The sequence below is a fragment of the Montipora capricornis genome, chromosome 3, assembly GCF_036669925.1.
Source record: "Montipora capricornis isolate CH-2021 chromosome 3, ASM3666992v2, whole genome shotgun sequence".
NCBI lineage: Eukaryota > Metazoa > Cnidaria > Anthozoa > Scleractinia > Acroporidae > Montipora > Montipora capricornis.
Window position 1 is genome coordinate 35,748,478 of NC_090885.1, and position 7,500 is coordinate 35,755,977.

Below are 7,500 nucleotides of genomic sequence, written 5' to 3' on the forward strand. Positions count from 1 at the left end.
AGCGTGAATCTTTCGCCCGTCGAGCCGAAATCAAAATGAGCTGTACTTCTATTATTTCGCCAAGGTGGTGTTACGTACAACACTGAAACCAAATGGAAATTTCTCTGGTAACTTATGGGTTCAACAAAGACAGAGAGGGAATCGAACACCACAAGTAGATCTGTGATCTCTGTTGTGTGTCTCACAGTGTTTACTGAAGTCGCATCTATTTGAAGTTTGCAAGTAACATTCATTTTGTACTCAACTCTGCAAAGGTTAAAAAAAATTGGAAATGTGACAGTGAAAAATTATTTGAATGAAAGCTTGTTGTCTCTTTTGTGCTTTATTATTTACGGTCAAGGTTCTTTCGAAAAGGGTTTGATGTGAACTGTCAGAAATTTATTTAATTGCTTATGCTTTGTGATTGTGTTTCGCTTGCACGCACGCAAATGAAATAGCACGGGTTTCTTGCCTCTTATAGCAAATATGTTGCTTGTTTCAATAAATGTTTCGCTGGAAAATATTTCTGTGAAATTTCTAGCTTTTGTAAATTTATCATGTTGTGTAATTTTCGAGCTTAGCAAAATTGCATACATGTGTTGAAATGTGATACGGGGAGAATTTCTGTGGTAACGCATGAGTCACAAAAATAAACAGGTCTGTGTTTGAAGCGTGCTTGAGTTTCAACAAAATGACCCCCAAAATCGGGAAAAGATTGTGACGCTGGGCCCAGTTGTTTGAAAGCCGATTACCTTAATCCAGGACTAGCGCAATCTTTTTTTTCATCGTTTCAACTTTTTGGTGAAAGTTTCCTTTGCTCATTTTTGTTCTTCAAGCTTGACTTCTTGTAATGTAAAGTTTTACCGAATATCAGTCTTGAACAGCATTTGGCAGTAGAGAATAAAACTCCCTTGTTAATTTTTAACCTGAGATTAGCGTTAATCGGCTTTTGAACAACTGAGCCCTGATGAATAATAAAGTAGCTGCTATTACCAAAACGATGGAATTACCTGGTGATAAATAACCTTGTCTTGGAGAGTAAATTTTTGATTTTCCAGAAACAATGGTCAACCTCTGAGAGTTGGGCGATTGTGATCTTTGTGTTGAATTCGCACATTTCTTGTCAAAATTTATAACAATTGAAAGAAAAAGAAAACTAACAAAAACAAAAATCCGGTGTCTTGGCATCATTTGACACAGATGCTTCACTGTTTCGCGAGTAAACATGCCGCGGTAACTTGATCACTGCGCCCTCTGAATTCGATGTGCGATTTACTCGGTGCAGCCAAAAGTACAATTACACCAAAACAACTAAAATCTCCTAAAATGTTTTTCGCTGATGGTAACTTTTTATATTCGTGGTTCAAAATTAATGTTGTTTTCATGTCGTAAATTTGTTACCGATGGCAAAATATTTTATTCTCGATCGACCGTCCTGAAACTTCCTTCTTCTCTTCTTAAAAACTGTGTATCCATATTTATTTACTTTTACATCAATATTTGTTTTGCATAAAGCAAGCTTACAAAATCTGTATCTTGCTTGGTTCGCATTTGATAGCATCAAAATAGAATTTTTGGTCCTATGCTTCTGTTACCGAGTGGTATATTTCTTAGGTCGCCCATCCAGATACTAAGGCAGGGGTCGCACTAATGCTTTTGGTGTTTACATTGGATATAAAATCTGTCATCGCGTGCCTGCGACAAGTGCGACCCTTTTGTCGCGACCAGATATAACTATGTCGGAAGGACCTAAAGATCAAAAAAGCCGATGTCCTGCCTCGAAGCAGGTCATATCTTGTCTAATGGCCTTAAAATACCATTTTTATGTTTTTCTTCGGCCGCGATGTCAAGCAAGTGTTAAAAAGAGTTGACAGGCCTACACGACTCCCTTGTACGTGGTCTGGTTTCTGTTGCCTTTGTCATAATTTTGCTGTCTTGAGGACATATTTGAATGGATGCCTCTTTTAGGCGGCTCCTGTAGTATTCATTTAGCAATGGTCTTTGCCCTATGAGGCTTTACATTTGAATCTCTGACATATTATTTGGTCAGGCAATTGTTTAAAAGAGTTGACAGGCCTACACGACTCCCTTGTTCGTGGTCTGGTTTCTGTTGCCTTTGTCATAATTTTGCTCTCTTGAGTACATATTTGAATGGATGCCTCTTTTAGGCGGCTCGTGTAGTATTCATTTAGCAATAGTCTTTGCCGTATGAGGCTTTACATTTGAATCTCTATACTGCTGTGTGATACGTTTTCTTCCAAGAAAATAGTTGGTCTCGAAAGTAGTGTTTTTAGTTTCTTGGTGTTGATTTTCTCAGCAGTAATGTGAATGTGACCTTATGGCGTCTGGGTTTTGCGCCAATTTAATTCTAGGCTCGACCGATATATTCATCGGCGGTAGAAGCGAGTGATCTTGTGTTCTTAAATGTTTGACCCGAGCCCGGGATCATTTTGTTTTTTTTTTTAAATTCTTTCACTCGTTCTTCTGACTTCTTTAGCGTGTTTTGGTTTGTGGCCATGGTCACTAGCTGTCCTCCTTGAACCTCTAGAGTTAATTCGTTCTCGTGGATGCTCTTTTGATATTTGATGCCGATGTCTTTAGGTCGCTTCTTTGACGAGGCATTAAGATAACCCGACTCTAGATGGAAGTTCTCTGACATATTATTTGGTCAGGCAATTGTTAAAAGGAGTTGACAGGCCTACACGACTCCCTTGTTCGTGGTCTGGTTTCTGTTGCCTTTGTCATAATTTTGCTCTCTTGAGTACATATTTGAATGGATGCCTCTTTTAGGCGGCTCCTGTAGTATTCATTTAGCAATGGTCTTTGCCCTATGAGGCTTTACATTTGAATCTCTATACTGCTGTGTGATACGTTTTCTTCCAAGAAAATAGTTGGTCTCGAAAGTAGTGTTTTTAGTTTCTTGGTGTTGATTTTCTCAGCAGTAATGTGAATGTGACCTTATGGCGTCTCGCTTTTGCGCCAATTTAATTCTAGGCTCGACCGATATATTCATCGGCCGTAGAAGCGAGTGATCTTCTGTTCTTAAATGTTTGACCCGGGCCCGGGATCATTTTGTTTTTTTTAAATTCTTTCACTCGTTCTTCTGACTTCTTCAGCGTGTTTTGTTTTGTGGCCATGGTCAGTAGCTGTCCTCCTTGAACCTCTAGAGTTAATTCGTTCTTGTGGATGCTCTTTTGATATTTGATGCCGATGTCTTTAGGTCGCTTCTTTGTCGAGGCATTAAGATAATCCGACTCTAGATAAAGGTTTTTGACATATTATTTGGTCAGGCAATTGTTAAAAAGAGTTGAAAGGCCTACACGACTCCCTCTACGTGGTCTGGTTTCTGTTGCCTTTGTCATAATTTTGCTCTCTTGAGTACATATTTGAATGGATGCCTCTTTTAGGCGGCTCCTGTAGTATTCATTTAGCAATGGTTTTTGCCGTATGAGGCTTTACATTTGAATCTCTATACTGCTGTGTGATACGTTTTCTTCCAAGAAAATAGTTGGTCTCGAAAGTAGTGTTTTTAGTTTCTTGGTGTTGATTTTCTCAGCAGTAATGTGAATGTGACCTTATGGCGTTTCGCTTTAATTTGCGCCAATTTGATTCTAGGCTCGACAGATATATTCATCGGCGGCGGTAGAAGCGAGTGATCTTCTGTTCTTAAATGTTTGACCCTGGCCCGGGTTCAATTTTTTTTTTTCTTTCACTCGTTCTTTTGACTTCTTCAGCTTGTTTTCGTTTGTGGCCATGGTCAGTAGCTGTCCTCCTTGAACCTCTGGAGTTAATTCGTTCTCGTGGATGCTCTTTAGATATTTGATGCCGATGTCTTTAGGTCGCTTCTTTGTTGAGGCATTAAGATAACCCGACTCCAGATGGAAGTTCTCTGACATATTATTAGGTTAGGCAAGACCGCGGTTTCGATCCTATCATGTGGATCTCATTAGTTGCCTATAGCTTGATTTAAGGTTAAGAGCTTTGTCTGCAAAAACCATGTGTGTTTGTCTGTATTTGTACTCAATGGAAGGATCGAACTTGCTAAGTTCTGATTGGCTATAGAATTCTAGCCAATGGAGTTAATGTGTTTCCGATCCATATGAGCGTAGCTTCTTTAGAAGGCTGAAACCGGTATTTTCCTTTGTGTATGCTGTTTCAAGGAGAAGAGTGCTATGTTTTCTTTAACGCTTTTGTATTTAAACTGTTGCTCAGAAAGTGAGCTTAGGTTTCTTCTTGCCTAAGCGTAAAAGTTGCATTTTGATTTAACTCTCGATCCTTTTTCGTTCCAGTTGTGTGATTTTGATCTGTCACGCACAAGGAACGGGGCCTGTCCATAATAATCATCAAGTGTTAAAAAGAGTTGACAGGCCTACACGACTCCCTTGTACGTGGTTTCGTTATATCGAAAACCTCGATGTAAAAAGCTCTTTTCGCGCGTGAAATATTAAGAGTTGACAGTCCGGTTTCAAATATCATTTATGTCCCACACGTGCGACCTCCAAGACTCCCGTGGCGTAAATGTCGTGACATATTTGTGGGACAACATATGACGCGACATAAAAAAATAAGGCCACAGTGCGACCCCTGCCTAACCCCACCGGATACAGAACAAAAAGACCTTAATCTTTAAGCTTTTTTACAAAGCTGTCAGTGCACGCTTACACTTGTGGTGGAAAGAAGTTGCATGATCAACATGTCAGCCCAGAAGCCAATGTTTCTCGATTCCCTTTTATTTTCTTCAATCTCTCTGGGTTCAGTTATAGCATTGACAGCGGCACAGTGTTCTCGGATTGGAAAATAGCGAGACTCACACCAATACATAAGAAGGATGATGAATCGGACCCGGCAAACTATCGCCCTGTATCTCTCCTCAGTATCCCAAGTAAAATACTTGAATCAGAGGCAAATGATAATATAGTGCAACATGTCTTCAAAGAAAACAACTTAGCTTCCGACAGACAGTGGGCATATCGCCCAGGGTTCAGTACCGAATTACTCTTAATACACCTTACCGAAACTTGGAGACGGTTAGTGGATGAAGGCAATGTTGTTGCATTGGCTTTTATTGATTTCAAAAAAGCTTTCGACAGCGTCAACCATGAAATTCTTATATCCAAATTACAGCAGAACTTTGGAATTTGTGATCCCTTTCTAACTTGGTTAAAAAGTTATTTATATGACAGATGCCAATTTACAGTCGTTAACGGAACCAAATCGGAATTTCTTCCAGTTAACTACGGTATTCCACAAGGCTCCGTTTTAGGGCCAACGTTATTCACGCTCTTTACTAACGATCTTCCATCAGCAGTAAAATCGGGAGAACTGTTCATGTACGCCGATGATACAACTGTTTACAGTATCGGAGAGAATGTGGATCAAGCAGTAGCTCAGTTGAACAAAGCACTTGAAGAACTTTATACATGGTGCCTAAATAACCGCTTAACACCACACCCGGTCAAGTGTGAGACGTTTTTAGTATCTAGATCTAGTTTTGTTGGGCCTATTGCACCAGTCCGGATCGGCGATTCTTTCGTTAATCAAGTTAACAAATCCCGCTTACTTGGCACTGTGGTGGACAATAAGCTGAGCTGGACACCTCACTTGATGGATCTAAAGAAGCGCTTTGCCATAAAGTTAGCCTGGCTAAAGAGGTGCAAATTCTTACCTAAGAATGTTTTAGAAGCATTTTATCTTACTGTAATTCTACCGACTGTCACCTATGGGTTACTTTTGTGGGGATGCTGTAGTAATAAGGAACTGTTTAATTCAGTAGAAAAGCTACACAGTACAGCTGCGAAGATAATTTTTAATTTAGGATCAGACACCCCGCATACAGGGGCCTTAAAGATAGCGAATTGGCATCCACTCTGCTACAAATATAAGATTGCATTAGTAAAACTGATACACAAGGCTCACTGGGAAAATCTGCCTTTGCCCTTATGTGACAATATAATCTGTAGACGAACATCGAAATATCCGTCTAGGACAACTGACGCTGTCTGTGTACCTCGCTTCAACTCAAAATTTGTCCATTTTTCGATTAGATATAGAGGTGCGGCTCTATGGAATAACACCTTGGCCAACGATCATTCAATTGTAAACGCGAGTTGTAAAACTTTGTCAACCAAGTTGAAAGATAATGCAAGTTTCTTAAATTTTAATTTTTATGCTACGTCAATTTCTACTACAGATTTTAGTGACCATGATTATGTATACTTTTAATTGACATGTATCTTACATATACAATCGTAATTGTCATTTAGTTTTAGCTCTCTTACATCATAGGGATTTTTAGTTTAGGCGTATAATAGTATGTAATTTAAGGGAATCTTATCTTATTTCTAAATACACGACCCCATAAGCTTACAGCTTTAAACATTATCGTGTTTAAATAAAGGTATATCTATCTATCTATCTATCTATCTATCTATCTATCTATCTATCTATCTATCTATCTATCTAGTACTTTGCTAGTGACCACATGTCTTCACAAGGAGCTATTTATCTAAGACTTCTACCATGGCGCTACTATGATAGACAATACCAAAACAATATCGTGTACTGTTAGACCTACATATTACGCAAAGACAACTGTCAACATGTCATCCCAGAAGACAATGTTTTTCACTTCCCATTTATTTTCTTCAATCTTTCTGGGTTCAGTACTTTGCTAGTAACCACATCTCTTCTCAGGCTATTTACCCAAGACTTCTACCATGGCACTACAATGATAGACAATACCAAAACAATATCGTGCACTGTTAGAGCTACATATTACGCAAGGACAACTTGAATCTCCTGGAAGACAACACACAGCTCAGTTGACATTATGGAATAAATCGCTGTGTCATCGATTGAGATAATTTGAGCTCTGGCATTTGCAATTAGAGAGGTTAAGCAACACGTTTACGTCAAACGGCAAATGCGAATTTGTACCACTTGACCAAATTTTCTCTTTATTGCCGTTTACTGTTCACTATTTCTACATCTAAGTTAGTAGTTTTACACAATTTTTTTATCCATAAGAATTGTTTTGAGATGTATTTATCTACCCGTTTTCTATTTTAAGAAATTCTCAACTTGAATCTGGCGTTTGCCGTATACGTGAGGCTTAAACTCTCTATCGTTTCGAGCTTTGCACAACGTGGAATTCCAATGCACCACCCGTGATTTTATCCCTTTTGGATGTCCTCCAAAGTCTTCCGAAGTATGGTAATGTTCTAGAACTATAGGACTATTTTTTCGCTTGCGGTTTTTGTTTAGGACAGTGGCATTTTTCCATTTCCGATGAGTCTTAGCATGTCAGTTGAAATTTCCGCACAAGGTTAGAATGGATTTACAATAATCATATGATTAATCTGTTTAGGTAAGAGAGAAGGTGTGTTTTCCAAAATACTGGGCTTAGCCACAGTAAAATACTTCAAATCTGGAACGTATTATAGTTCCTCCGCGTCTCCTACACGAACTACCGATTTTTACGTAAATCGGGACTTCTTAAATGACCATCGCGTTTAACTGGGC

At 39.0% G+C, this 7,500-nt stretch overlaps 1 long non-coding RNA gene across 1 annotated transcript in view; it reads left to right on the forward strand.

Moving 5' to 3' along the window:
- Positions 1-7,500, forward strand: part of LOC138040979 (uncharacterized) — a 239,894-nt gene that overhangs the window by 2,603 nt on the left and 229,791 nt on the right. The window lies entirely within an intron of this gene.